At 46.5% G+C, this 14086-nt stretch overlaps 1 protein-coding gene and 1 long non-coding RNA gene across 2 annotated transcripts in view; both read right to left on the bottom strand.

Annotated features, from left to right (window-relative positions):
* podxl2 (podocalyxin-like 2) overlaps positions 1-14086 on the bottom strand; it is a 93459-nt gene that overhangs the window by 53878 nt on the left and 25495 nt on the right. The window lies entirely within an intron of this gene.
* Positions 6724-12516, bottom strand: LOC137595990 (uncharacterized). Its single transcript, XR_011035489.1, has 3 exons — positions 11492-12516; positions 11201-11369; positions 6724-6889 (listed from the first exon to the last, which is right to left on the bottom strand). It is a non-coding gene; the product is annotated as an uncharacterized lncRNA (long non-coding RNA).

Genomic DNA, 14086 nt, shown 5'->3' with positions numbered 1-14086 from the left:
AGCTTCCACTACTCTTTCCCATAACTTCATTGTATGGCTCATCAGCTTTATTCCTCTGTAGTTGCCACAACTTTGCACGTCTCCCTTGTTCTTAAAAATGGGCACCAGCACACTTCTCCTCCATTCCTCACGCATCTTCTCACTATCTAAGATCCTGCTGAACAACCCAGTCAGAAACTCTACTGCCACCTCTCCAAGACACTTCCAAACCTCTACAGGTATATCATCAGGACCAACTTCCTTTCCACTCTCCATCCTCTCCAGTGCCCTTCTCACTTAGTCCTGACTGATCTTTGCTACATCCTGGTCCACAACAGTCACCTCTTCTAGTCTTTGTTCTCTCTCATTTTCCACGTTCATCAACTCTTCAAAGTACTCTTTCCATCTTCCCATCACACTACTGGCACCTGTCAATAGGCTTCCTTCCCTATCCTTAATCACTCTAACCTGCTGCACGTCCTTCCCATCTGTCTCTCTGTCTTGCCAACCTGTATAGATCACTCTCTCCCTCCTTACTGTCCAACCTAGCATACAAGTCATCATAAGCTTCTTGTTTGGCCTTTGGTACCTCTACCTTCACCTTACGTTGCATCTCCCTGTACTCCTGTCTACTCTCCTCAGTCCTCTCAGTGTCCCACTTCTTCTTAGCTAACCTCTTTCTCTGTATACACTCCTGTACCTCCTCATTCCACCACCAAGTCTCCTTGTCTACTTTCTTTCCAGATGACATACCAAGTACTCTCCTACCTGTCTCCCTGACCACATTAGCTGTAGTTTTCCAGTCATCTGGAAGCACCTCCTGGCCTCCCAGAGCCTGTCTTAACTCCTTCCTAAAAGTCATGTAACACTCTTCCTTTTTTAGCTTCCACCATTTCGTCTTCTGACTTCAGTGACTTTGCAGTCACTGATCTCCTTCAGATTACACCATCTATACAAGATGTAGTCTACCTATGTGCTCCTACCACCACTCTTATAGGTCACCCTATGTTCCTTCCTCTTCTGGAAGAAAGTATTCTCTATAGCCATTTCCATCCTTTTTGCAAAGTCAACTACCATCTGTCCTTCTGCGTTCCTCTCCTGGATACCAAACCTGCCCATCACCTCCTCATCACCTCTGGTACCTGCACCAACATATCCATTGAAGTCTGCACCAATCCCAACTCTCTCACTTCTAGGTATGCTCTGCATCACTTCATCAAAGTCCAGCCAGAACTTCACCTTCTCCTCCAGCTCACATCCTACCTGTGGAGCATACCCACTAACAACGTCGAACATCACACTTTCTACTTCTAGCTTTAGACTCATCACTCTATCCGACACTCTTTTTACCTCCAGGACATTCCTAACAAACTCCCCCTTCAAGATAACTCCTACTCCATTTCTCTTCCCAACTACACCATGATAGAACAACTTGAACCCTGCTCCTAAACTTCTAGCCTTGCTACCTTTCCACCTGGTCTTCTGGACACACAGTATGTCTACCTTCCTCCTCTGCATCATGTCAACCAACTCTACCTTTTCCTGTCATAGTTCCAACATTCAACGTCCCTACTCTCAGTCCTATACTCTTGGCACTCCTCTTCTCTCTGTTCGTGCGAGCACATCCTCTCCTTCTTCGACCAACAATAGTCCAATTTCCACCGGCGCCCTGTAGGTCAACAGCGCCGATGGCGGTCGTTGTTAACCTGGGCCTCGACTGATCCGGTATGTAAGTCGTAGGTTTGATTCTCATGTTTGATTTGGCAAAAATTTTACATCGGATGCCCTTCCTGACGCAACCCTCTGTATTTATCCGGGCTTAGGACCGGCACAATAAGACACTGGCTTGTGTCGTCTTGTGGCTACTTTTTTTTTTACCAATATTATATCGTATAAAAGTGAGCATCAATCTTTTCACTGTAAGTATTTAAAGCTTGCATCCTAGGGACACACATCTGATGATCGTGCATCCCTGTCAAAAAATGTGCATCAAAGACGCAAAAATGCACGCTAAAGAGAAAACTGCAAAGGTCTAAAGATGATGCAGCTGCAACTGCCAATATGACTCCAAACTTGGGGTTTCATTGCAGAATTGTTTGGTCTTCCTCTTTTCCTCTTGCCCTGTAGCTTTATTCTCAAGGCCATTTTACCAATATACTCATGATCTCTCCTCCAGACAATTCTAAACCATCTAAGTCTGCTCTCTCTAACTTTGTCTCCAAAACATCACACATTGACTGCTCCTCTGATGAACTCATTTCTGATCCTATCCAACCTGGTCACTCCTAGAGAACCTCAACATCTTAATTTCCTCCACATCCAGCTCGACATTTTGTCTTCTTTTCAGCAGCACTGTCTCTAATCCATACATCATGGCTGGACTCACCTGTAAAGGGAGGTTATCACGGGCCTGCTGACCTGTCTGTGTAACTCTCACACACTCATGCATCCATACACTCACCCACACACGCACACATAAAGACACTCACACACACATACACACACTCACTTTATATCATTTTGCATAATGGAGAATTTGTATAGTTGGTGTTTTCTTTGTGTTATTTAGATTTATAAGTTGGTGAATTAGTTTTGTGTATTTAAAGGACTACTGTAGCTTATTTTGATCTTCGACTGGCCAATCAATTTATGCATAATGCTCACTTTTGTTCTGTTGATAATGTTTTCCTATCATTACATCCCTTGCAATAGAGTTTAAGCTATAGTATATTAAAGTGGGAGCTGGTTTATTAGCGTTTTCTGTTTGTGAGTGTGGGGAGAAAATTAGAGCACCTGTGGGGAAACGATAATGAGGCAGGTATGGCTCAGATGTGGGAGACCTCTCCAGAGTGGAGAGCCGGAGAGGTGTGTCAGGAAGATGTCTCTGTGAGAAAAGCTCTTCAAGTAGAATGTTATTTCGCTGTAGCTGCTAGAATAATTAATAAAATTCAATATTTTGCTAAACCGGGGTCAGGAGTTTCCTTCCTATGGAGCGAACCATGACAACTTGCCCTATAAACTCTTCCCTTCATTCTAACAGAGACTCTTCTGTCACATTTTTCTCCTGAGTCTTCTCTTCTGACATTTTCCTCCCCCCATTCCAGCCACCTTGATCCGTTTCTTGTAATGAAGAACACAGATTCTCAGATTCAATAAACAGCATTTAAATATTAATTTTGCAGGTATTCAATGTACAACAAGCAAAATCTGCATGAAAAATTTACTGGGATTTGACATAAAATAAACAGTAACTGAATGTTAATTTTACTGGTATTTAATGTACACTAAAAAAATTTGCATGTGAATTGCACATAAATAATTTGCATAAAAGCAGTTTTGCGCTGTTTAATTAGCATGAAAGAACTGTACCATTTACAACTTCAAGATGTATATACTACGGTTTAAGGATGTAAAATTTACAAGTTGTTCTGTAAAGTTGTTTACATGTGTACTGTATTTTCTACGGGATTCCTCTGTCGACCAAAGCTGCCAGTTTTGTTTTTTTTTGTAAAATCAACAGATTTTCTTTTACAGTGAACTGAATAACTAACAAAAAACTTTTACAGCCAAACACTGACATTGTAGTGGACACTTGGAGAGCTGTCTCACACCAGGCAGGCACAAGGGAGGTGTGACGTCACGGGGTTAAGGGGTGTGATAGAGGAAGTGGGTATTTAAAGGAACTGTGTTGGTTGTTGTGATACACTTGTGAATAAATATACTGAACTCACCCGTACCCTTGCCTTGTTCCTGCGAACCTCCACATTGGTGACCCCGACGTGATCATGGATGCCAGTCATGAAACACAGATGGGTAGTTCGGCGCAGGTTCCTGCTGCTTCTCCAGCGATTTTTGCGGCTACAGTTAAGCTGCCGGAGTTTTGGCAGCACGACCCAGATCCCTGGTTCCAACATATCGAGGCACAGTTTCACCTCCGTGGGATCACAGCTGATGAGACCAGGTATTTCCATGTGGTCTCAGGTCTGGACTCCTCCAGACCTGAGACCTGCTGAGGCTGCTTCTGAGAGACCCGCCGCTGACCGGGAAGGCACGCTTGAAGGCCATGTTGCTGCAGGTGTTCCAGCTATCCGACACTGAGCGGGTGGAGCGGCTGCTGTCGCTCAACGGCTTGGGGGACACAAAGCCCACGGAGCTGATGGAGAACATGCTGGCGCTGATGGGATCTGGTGATACTTCCTTCCTCTTTATCCATCTGTTTCTCCGCCAGCTTCCACCTAATGCACACGGCTCTCGCCACATCTCCTCTCACGCGCACGAAGGACTACCGAGGGTTGGTGGAGGAGGCCGACAGGATTCTGCTGGCGTCCCGTTGCTCTCACGTGCACGCGGTGCTCCCGGGACAGCCACAGCCCCGACCAGAGGATGGAGCTGCGCCAACCATGGCCGCGGTGGCAGTGTGCCGGAACGACATTCGGGAGCTCTGTTTTCATCATTGACGTTTTGGAGCCGAGGCAAGGCGTTGTATTCCACCCTGCTCCTTCTGCAACCAGGGAAACGCCAGGGCCGGTGCTCAGTAGCAGCTGTGGGCACTGGCGTTGCGGAACGGCTGCTTTTCGTGGAGGACAAGTTGTCTGGGCATCGCCTGCTGGTGGACTCAGGCGCTCAGCTGAGTGTCATGCCAGTGTCAGCCGCGGATGCCCTGGCTGGTGGCGTCGGACCTCCGCTCGACACGGCGAACGGGACGCCCAATTGCACCTTCTGCTCAAGGTTTGTGACTGTGTCTTTTAATGGACGACGGTTCGAACGTAGCTGCTAGTGGATGTAGCGAATCGCCGCCTGATTGACGCTGTTTCGTTTGCCACCTACCCCTGCATGCTGGGGAGCTCCGCGCCGCTCACCCTTGCCAATATCCTCGCTAGAGGGGACGTATATCAGCGGCTCCTTGCTGAGTTTCCGGCCCTGACCATCCCGACTTTCTCTGCTGTGGTTGCGAAGCATGGTGTGAACAACACATCACCACAGCTTGTCCGCCGGTTTTCGCCCAGGCGTGGCGTCTGGATACAACCAAGCGGGCAATCGCAAAGACAGAATTTGCCACAATGGAGCAGCTCGGCATCGTGCGCCGCTCAGACAGTCAATGGGCATCCCCCCTGCATATGGTTCCTAAGCGGGAGGGGGGTTGCCGTCCCTGCGGGGATTTCCGGCGCCTCAATAATGCCACCACCCTGGACAGGTACCCCGTCCCGCACATCCAGGATTTCTCTGTGTACCTGGCAGGGGCAGTAATCTTTTCGAAGGTGGATTTGGTGCGGGGTTACCATCAGGTGCCAGTCCACCCGCAATACATTCATAAAACTGCTGTCATCACTCCGTTCGGATTATTCGAGTTTTTGCCGTTCGGCCTTAAAAGGGCAGCGCAGACTTTTCAAAGGATGATGGACTCCGTCCTGCGAGACATGCCCTTTATTTTCGTTTACCTGGATGACATCCTGGTGGCCAGTGCTTCTGTAGACGAGCACCTGTCACATCTTCATTTGCTGTTTGCTCAGTTAAGTGAACATGGATTTATTGTGAACCGGGCCAAGTGTCAGTTTGGCCGGACTGCTATTGACTTCTTGGGACACCGTGTCTCGCCCCTGGGAGCTGTCCCCCTGCCTGCCAAGGTTGAGGCCGTTTCTGCCTTTCCTCAACGCCGGACTGTTAGGGCCCTGCAGGAGTTCCTCGGCATGGTGAACTTTTACAACCGGTTCATTCCCAGGGCGGCTCACCTCATACGCCCACTGTACGAGGTGCTGAAGGGTCAAAAGGCCAGCGCACCTGTGGACTGGTCGCCGGAGAGGGTGCAGGCTTTTGAGGATGCCAAAGCTGCACTCGCCAATGCTGCCCTGCTGGCACACCCATCAGCTGCTGCTCCTGTGGCCCTGACGACAGATGCCTCAGATTCTGCAGTGGGGGCGATCTGCGAGCACATCTACTGTCAGAGGAACTGGTCACGGTGGCCCAGCCCTCGCGCCGCGGCCGGCCACCCCTTGTTTCATCACATAAAACTTCTGCTCTTGTTTCAGGTCGTGCTTCTAAGACAGCCCGCCGGCCAGAGGAGCTGCCCCCGACCCCTGCACGGCCCCTGCCCACTGTTAGGCATAACCGTTGGGACCGAATTATCAGGCCGCCCGTGCGGGGCTGAGACTTTTTCGGTGGTTGGCCCGTTCTGGATGTTCGGGGGGGGGGGGGGGGGGTGCTGTGTAGTGGACACTTGGAGAGCTGTCTCACACCAGGCAGGCACAAGGGAGGTGTGACGTCACGGGATTAAGGGGTGTGATAGAGGAAGTGGGTATATAAGGGAACTGTGTTGGTTGTTGTGATACACTTGTGAATAAATATACTGAACTCACCCTTGCCCTTGCCTTGTTCCTGCGAACCTCCACAACATACTAAATGAATCTAAAAAGGTTAACAGTTTTAAACATTACACTTGCCTTACACCACCTCAGTGATGTATGTTTGGCATTCACCAGAAAAGGAAAAAATGTAACACTGGGTACACTGCTTAAGCATTTATAAATCAAACAGCGATGCCTCAAGAATTGTATTAACAACTAAACACCGCACCCCCCCCAAAAAAACCAAACAAGTAACTTGCCTTTTTAGTAATTTTTTTTTTTTTAAACTGTGGAAACACAAAATAAAAGGAATAACATGCCCAAGAGACAACAATAAACCAAACAAATTTGCCTACTCCTTAAATTAAAATTTTGCTCAACAACTTCAACAAAGGTGTGAATGGAGTGTATGCCAGTCTTACTGGTTGTTGTCCATACTCATACATCACACCGCTCATGATCTGAAAGTTCTTGAATCAAGGTGAGGACTTGTGGGTTCACATGAAGGCAAGATGTTTTTGTCTTCTCTACTTTAGTGCCCTTCTCCAGGTTGATGGAGAAAAAAACACCTGTGGAAACATAAGACAGATGACGGTGTCAATAGTACAATATTTTCACATTAACAAAACTCATTTCATCCATTTATCCATCTTCAACCGCTTATCTGGGGCCAGATCACAGGGGCAGCAGTCTCAGCAGCAGGGATGCCCATACTTCCCTCTTCCCGGACACCTCCTTCAGTTCCTCCGGGGGATCCTGAGGTGTTCCCAGGCCAGCCAAGAGACATAGTCTCTTCAGCATGCCCTAGGTCTTCCCCGAGGTCCCCTCCCGGTAGGACATGCCCGGAATACCTCCCCAGGGAGGTGTCCAGAAGGTATCTGGAACAGATGCCTGAGCCACCGCAGCTGGCTCCTCTCGAGGCGGAGGAGCAATGGCTCTACTCCAAGCTCCTCTCTGGTGACTGAGCTCCTCAGCTTTTCTCTAAGGCTGAGCCCAGCCATCTACAGAGGAAACTCATTTCTGCTGCTTGTATCCGGGATCTTGTCCTTTCGGTCATGACCTTAAACTTGGGGCAATGAGAGTAGGATCGTGGATTGACCCATGAATACAGAGCTTCATCTTTTGACTCAGCTCCTCCTATTGAGGCAAAGACTCTCCACCAACCCAGAGAGTGCAGACCACCTTTTTTCGATCAGAAACCATGGCCTTGGATTTGGAGGTGCTGATCCTCATCTCACTTGAGTCACACTCAGCTTCAAACCGCCACACTACATGCTGAAGGTCCAAGTTTGATGAGGCCAAGAAGACAACATCATCTGCATTAAGCAGAGATGAAATACTTTGGCCCCCATACAGGACGCCCTCTGGATCCTGGCTGTGCTTAGAAATTCTGTCCATAATGGACAGAACCAATGATAGAGGGCAGCTCTGCCGGAGTCCAACATTGCACCTGTAACAGGTCTGACTTACTGCTGGGAATGCAAATCAAACTCCGACTTCAGTCATACCCTCTTCCAGATAGCCTTCAGCAAAGAAATATCCATCCATCCATCCATCTCCCACCGATTATCCATAATATGGTCGCAGGGGCAGCAGCTTCAACAAGGAGCCCCAAACTTTGCCACATCCACTGGCTCTGACTGGGGGATCCCAAGGCGTTCCCAGACCAGTGTTAAGATTTAATCCCTTCACCTGGTCCTGGGTCTGCCCCGAGGTGTCCTCCCAGCTGGACGTACCAGAAACACCTCCCTAGGGAGGCACCCCGGAGGCATCCGCACCAGATGCCGGAACCACCTCAGCTGACACCTTTCCGCTCGAAGGAGCAGCAGCTCTATTCTGAGCCCCTCACGAACAGCAGTGTTTCTGGCCTTATATCTAAGGGAGACACCAGCTATCCGCCTGAGAAAGCCCATTTCCGCCGTTCGTATCCATGATCTTGTTCTTTCGGTCATGGCCCATCACTCATGACCATAGGTGACTACCGTTCAGTCTTCGTAGGGACAAAGACTGAACGGTAGATAGAGAGCTTTGGCTCTCAGCTTAGCCCTCTCTTTGTAACAACAGTGCGGTAAAGCGACTGCAATACCGCTCCTGCTGCCCCAATTCTCCGTCCAATCTCACGCTCTTTTGTTCCATCACTCATGAACAGGACCCCAAGATACTTACATTCCTTCACTTGTGGAAGGACCTCATTTCCCACTCGGAGAAGGTAGTCCTTCCTTCCTGCTGAGGACCATGGCCTCAGATTTGGAGATGCTGATCCTTATCCCCGCCGCTTCACACTCGACTGCAAACCAGACCAGTGAGTGCTGCAGGTCATGGACCGGTGACGCAAACATGACCACATCATCTGCAAAAAGCAGCGATGCAATCCTCAGCCCACCAAACTGTAACGCCTCTTCACCACGAGTACACCTAAATATCCTATCCATAAAAATCACGAACAGAATTGGTGATAAAGTGCAGCCTTGGCACAGCCACTCGGAACAAATCTGACTTACTGCCAAGAACCCAAATGCAGCTCTTTGGGCGTACAGGGATTGGATGGCCCTGAGGAGAGGCCCCCGCATCCCATACTCCAGCAGTGTCTCCCACAATATATCCCTGAGGACCCGATCGTAGACCTTCTCCAAGTCCACAAAACACATCTTGACTGGATAGGCATACTCCAAAGCACCCTCTAGGATCCCTGCAACAGTAAAAAGCTGGTCCGTTGTTCCACGACAAGGACGAAACCCACATTGTTCCTCCTCAATCGGCCAGATCCTCCTTTCCAGCACCTTGGACTAAACTTTCCCAGGGAGGCTGAGGAGTGTGATGCCCCTGTAGTTGGAACACACCATCTGGTCCCCCTTTTTAAAAAGAAGAACCACCAGTTGGGGTAGTTGGACTCAGGAGTTCCTCAAAGTGTTCCTTCCACCCACCGACAACCTCCTCAGTTGATGTCAACAGTGTCCCATCCTTGCCATATACAGCTTGGGTGGTCCCCCGTTTCCCCCTCCTGAGGTGTCGGACAGTAGCAAAGAAATACATGGTTCGATTATAGGTATGATCCTCCTCTCCAGTAACCCTGTAATAGACAATCCCTGGGAGGCTGAGGAGTGTGATCCTCCTATAGTTGGAGCACATCCTCTGGTCCCGCTTCTTTAAAAAGCTGGACCACTACCCCAGTCTGTCAATCCCAAGGCACTGTCCCCAACTGCCATGTGGCGTGACAGAGATGCTTCAGCCAAGACACATCCAGAGACTTTTGGTACTCAGGGCAGATCTCATCCACTGCCAGTGCATTGTCACCGAGGCTGGGCTTGCGCTAGCCAATCGCCACTACGCCAAGTAAATTCCAGATTGGTAACAAGGTTTTTAGCCTGTGTAGCCAGAGTGGCATTCTCATTTTTTAGTATAAAAAAAGCTAGAACTTACAACTTTTTTGGACTCGCGAAAATCCCCGAGCGATAACATAACAGACCTTTTCTCTCACTAGGCGGAGCGCATGCCGACGGAAAAAGCGGAAGTGACCCAAACGCTCCCGATCATTAAATATGCACTCAGGTTGTGACCTCCTCTTGTCCAATGAAATGCGCCGCTGTCTTGGACAAAGAATGTGTCTTTTTGTGGCTTACTTAGTTCTTTTACACTGAGCCATAGTGGCTTAGTCATACTACCTCCTAGTGCAAGCCCAGCCCAGTTTTTGCCTCAATGACCACTGGGCCTGCAGTGCACTTGCCTGCCAATACCTGTCAGCTGCCACAGGAGTCCAACGATTCAATAACAATCGATAGGACTCCTTCATCAACTGGACGGAATCCCTTACTTCCGGTGTCCAATACCAGGTTTGGAGGTTGCCGCCGCAACAGTTACTGGAGACCTTGAGGCCACAACTTTGAGCTGTCACTTCAACAGTGGAGGTGGAGAATATTGTCCACTCTGACTCAATGTTCCCAGCCTGCTGTGGAATCTGGAACAAGCTCTTTGAGTGGTTGGAGTTGAAGACCTCACAACATTTTATTTAAACTATTACTTTAAGGGTAATTATAACAGGTCTCCTATGCTAAATAAGTTCAATCAAGTAAAAATGTTAAACTACATCAGCCCAAATAATAATGATAATAATAGTAATAACAATGTGGTGGAACGTTTTTAATACAATAAAATACAATAAAATAATATAATAAAATAATATCATTTCATTGAACCAAAAATCTAGATTGTTGTTTGTGTGACAAATCTTTCAGCACTTGGGAGAAATGGCCCCAGGAAATCTCGAGGTCATGAAAGATTCTGCAAGAATCTAATGTGTTTTTAGAAGTGTTTACGTAAATGTCAGTATCTTTTAATAATTTTGTCTGCACTAAATGTCCGCGTGTCTGATTAGGTTATGTCATCAGCCATGTGAAACTGTCGACTTGATGTCTCTGCTAACTTCTTGAGGTCATGATGTGCCTACTGAAACATAGATAGATAGATACTTTATTAATCCGGGAGGAAATTGTGGGGAAAGATTAGTGAAAACAGAGGGGCCGAAGTTAAACAACTGATTCACATCTCCCATAGTCACGCCTTTAGAGTATATAAAGATATGTGATCCATTTCCTAGTTTGTACTTGAAGTTTTTTCCTGTACCCAGAATATTCTGTAACAACACATTGGAGGACTTTTTCATCGTCTCCAGAGCTCTCATCATGCTTAGATAAGTATTTGTTGAACCTGTCTGTTTGTCAATATCATCGATGATGTTATCGGACTCAACCTAGTGATGATAATACTGTACTGCTACTCAACTTTGATTTGAATTGACAAAATAAATATCTTATGTTTAATACACTGTGTCTTGTCTTAAGAGAAACGAAACCCCCACCACAACAATATTAGCAAAAACCTACCGCTGCAGAAACTCCAGGGTTGATGCCAGGCATGATGGATAGTGTATGTTAAAGCAATAGTAGCTCCCAAACATTAGGCACAGGGCAGAAATTAAGGAGGGAATGTTGTCCTGTACAATGCTGCGATCCACACTCAGCATGTTCCATCTTGCAGAGTAGCAAGATCGGCCTTAAAAAAAAAAGGAGTGTGGTTGTCAGTGACAAAAAACATTGTGCAAGATGAATCTGTGTCAAAATATAAAAGACAAAGAATAAGAGAGAGAACGAGAGACCAATATTTATTTTTCTTACCACGCACAACAATAGTGGGAGTCAAGGGAACTTGGTCCATCGTTACTTCCCCCGTCAGACAAGTGTCTTCCACATAACAGTACATGGCATCTTCCTTTTCATCAAAGTAAGACAGCAGAAGCAACAGCATATATTTTAGGTCTTCATAGCAACCACTCAGCTCTCCCCTCATCACCAGTCACTTTGTTAGAGCCAGTAGAACTTCCTGCTCTTGTTCACACAAACCGTCTTCATGTAATTGAGGAGCCGTTTCCCTTTTGGATCTAGATTCCTTGTGTAAACTTCTTTCAGCCCAATTCCAGTTAGCCCCTGAAAGTGGACTGCCATACCAAGCTCGTCAAACAAAAATAGCCACTCTTCAAGGAGGTTCTCAATATTTCCCCCCTGGTTGACATGTTTACACTGGGTGTAGAAACTCAACTTCATCAGACGTTTGACCTTGTCTGGATTTGCATCTGTTTACGGAGACATTATCTTCAGTTGTTCTTTACATTCTTGCTGGCTGTCTAAGGTCTCATCAAGGGGCAGGAATTTTAAATCCCAGTTAATGCATCCATAGGTGTCCTGGACTGCTTCTCTTTGCTCTGGAGGGACTTCGTCTGTGTCAGAATCTTCAGTGTAATGCTTTCGTTTTATGATTTTTGGGGTTGTACATCGTCTCACATTCTCTACCCTGTTTTGTAGCTGCTTGACTAGAGAATGGTACTCTGTGCCAATCACGTCTCCTTCTATCACATTTTCCAAAGACTTTATTTTGCCACCATCTTTTTGGCAACTTCTGTACAGATCCTTATATTTACACATGACCATTTTTGCATCAACACAGAAGCCACGATTCTGACCATCTCCCGTCTCATTCTTGGTTTAGGTCTTTTCCCTCTCTCCAATGACTGCATCAGTTCCTCGGGGAACTTTTCCCATGGTATCATGAAGGTTTCCACCCAGTTAACATCAGGGCTTTGGCAGTTGCTGGACGAAGATGAGGATGAACTTGTGGGTGAAATCGACTCCAAAGATACACAAGGTCCTGGTGAAGCGACAGCAGATGAGTTGCTCGATTCAGGAGTCAGGCCTGCAATCAAACACACAAGCACATTGGCTTCCTCAATAAACTTAAAGTCATCGGCTGTCTCAACCCCAAGGGATTTTAATTGCTCTTCTAGAATATGTAGACACATCTCTGGTAGGTCAGGCTGGACCGCAGTTATGCTCAATGTCAGACCTTTCAAGGAGAAAGAATGGAATCAAAAGCAGTTTAAACTTTAAGTAGGATTGTGTAAGGATCTATTCTTTCCTTACTTCTAAATAGGAAATAATGTCACTTTTGTAATTCTCAAATAATATTCCTGTTTATTTTGATACACTGTGTTTTAGTGGAATGACTTGGTGACCATCAACAATGTATGATGGTAGCGGACAAGTAATTAATATTAAGACATTTCACCCTTATTCCTATTTTTTAACTGAGTACAGGTGGTAATCTGAATGATAGGCTGTTTCATCTACACTCACCGGCCACTTTATTAGTTACACCTGTCCAACTGCTCGTTAACACTTAATTTCTAATCAGCCAATCACACGGCGGCACCTCAGTGCATTTAGGCATGTAGACATGGTCAAGACAATCTCCTGCACTTAAAACCGAGCATTAGTATGGGGAAGAAAGGTGATTTGAGTTACTTTGAACATGGTTGTTGGTGCCAGAAGGGCTGGTCTGAGTATTTCAGAAACTGCTGATCTACTGGGATTTTCACACAAAACCATCTCTAGGGTTTACAGAGAATGGTCTGAAACACTGGAGCGTATGTAGAAACACTGGTATTTTGTTCCAAAAACCCAAACTCGCTGACTACATGTAAAGGCTGGGATAAAAAGTGCAACTGTGTATGACTTGCAGAAGCTGACTGCAACCTGGTCCAGCTGAGAGCTGTGTTTACTTTCAAAACGCATGGTCCATACTCTGATCAAATGGCCAAATTTCAAAATCAGTGCCGGATAATGACACATGAAATGGTGTTTGGCTTTTAGTGGCATCTCAGGTATTAACACTTTCCTTATGTACTGAAACTGCTTGATACGTCGGTTCAAAACTGAGTATGTGAACCATTTATTTTTCTTGATGAAATACTTCAAGTACAGCACAACATCATACGATAGGACACCCTCAAATATGTCATGGCCTAAACAAGATGGAAGAGCGGGACTTAAGAGACTTGAAAGCAAGACTTAAGAGCATTGAAAATAGAATTTACCTTTATGCATGTGCTGCCTTGTCCGTCTTTAGCTTGTACAAGTGCAGAATTGTAGCTTTCAGGCGTGCGCTGTGGACCACAAACATTTTGGTCATTATTCTGAAACTCCTTTCTTGTGATTTCGCAATATCTGCAAAAGTAGTCAGAATGGCTAAAGTTTTTAGTGAACCCACCAATGCTATGTGACCCCAAATTATCTCCAGCAATACATTACAGAGCCCCTATGATGTTTTCCCGACCAACAGTTATTCCTTTTTCCTCCAGATTTTTTTTAATCCACTAGCATCTCTGAGAAAACCTTGGCACTTCCAGACTGTTTGAGGTCACTGCAGCACTTTCCTGT

Source organism: Antennarius striatus, chromosome 5, assembly GCF_040054535.1.
Source record: "Antennarius striatus isolate MH-2024 chromosome 5, ASM4005453v1, whole genome shotgun sequence".
Lineage (NCBI taxonomy): Eukaryota > Metazoa > Chordata > Actinopteri > Lophiiformes > Antennariidae > Antennarius > Antennarius striatus.
The sequence above is the reverse complement of the archived record's forward strand: the minus strand, read 5'-3'. Positions and strand labels throughout refer to the sequence as shown.